Source organism: Frankliniella occidentalis, unplaced genomic scaffold (assembly GCF_000697945.3).
Source record: "Frankliniella occidentalis isolate FOCC.00 unplaced genomic scaffold, Focc_3.1 Scaffold9, whole genome shotgun sequence".
Lineage (NCBI taxonomy): Eukaryota > Metazoa > Arthropoda > Insecta > Thysanoptera > Thripidae > Frankliniella > Frankliniella occidentalis.
Genome location: NW_026267139.1, coordinates 266,823 through 267,414, shown reverse-complemented (window position 1 = coordinate 267,414; position 592 = coordinate 266,823).

The window sequence follows — 592 nt, the reverse complement described above, 5'->3', positions numbered from 1 at the left end:
TAGCTTATGCTCTTGAATCAGCAGCAGAGACATTTTTGAAACGTCACGATAAAAACATGGTCTTGATTTTCTCTTAAATAAGGGACAACTTTGGGGGGATTCCCATATTATTAGAGCATCCCTATCATCCCAATACGAAGACATGACCTGAAACTGCGCAAAGTCTGAGCAAACTTGTTGATTCACACACCGAGCAACAGCTGGAGCGACTCGTAGGAGTGAGGGGGGGGGGGGGTGAATAACGACCTATCAGTCACCGGACAACACGTGCCGCCCGCGCCACCCCCGGGGGACGGGGCCCCCGGAGAAGCGCAAGACTCTCCGACGGGCACGTCGAGCACGTACCGCACGTCGTACGGTCCGAACGGGCGGGGTACATCAGCCACCACGACGGCGGCGTGACTCAATCCGGCCGTGGGGTCCAAGCAGGGCGACTGACTGGGCTGCTGCTGCTGAGAGATTAGCGAGACGACACCGGTGGCCGGTGGCGGCGACGCCCAAACCATCCATACCCATCCCTGCCCAACAATGAACAGCCGGGCCGCAGGAGGCGATAGTCCAACCCAACCTCCGGAGAGAAAACCGAACAAAA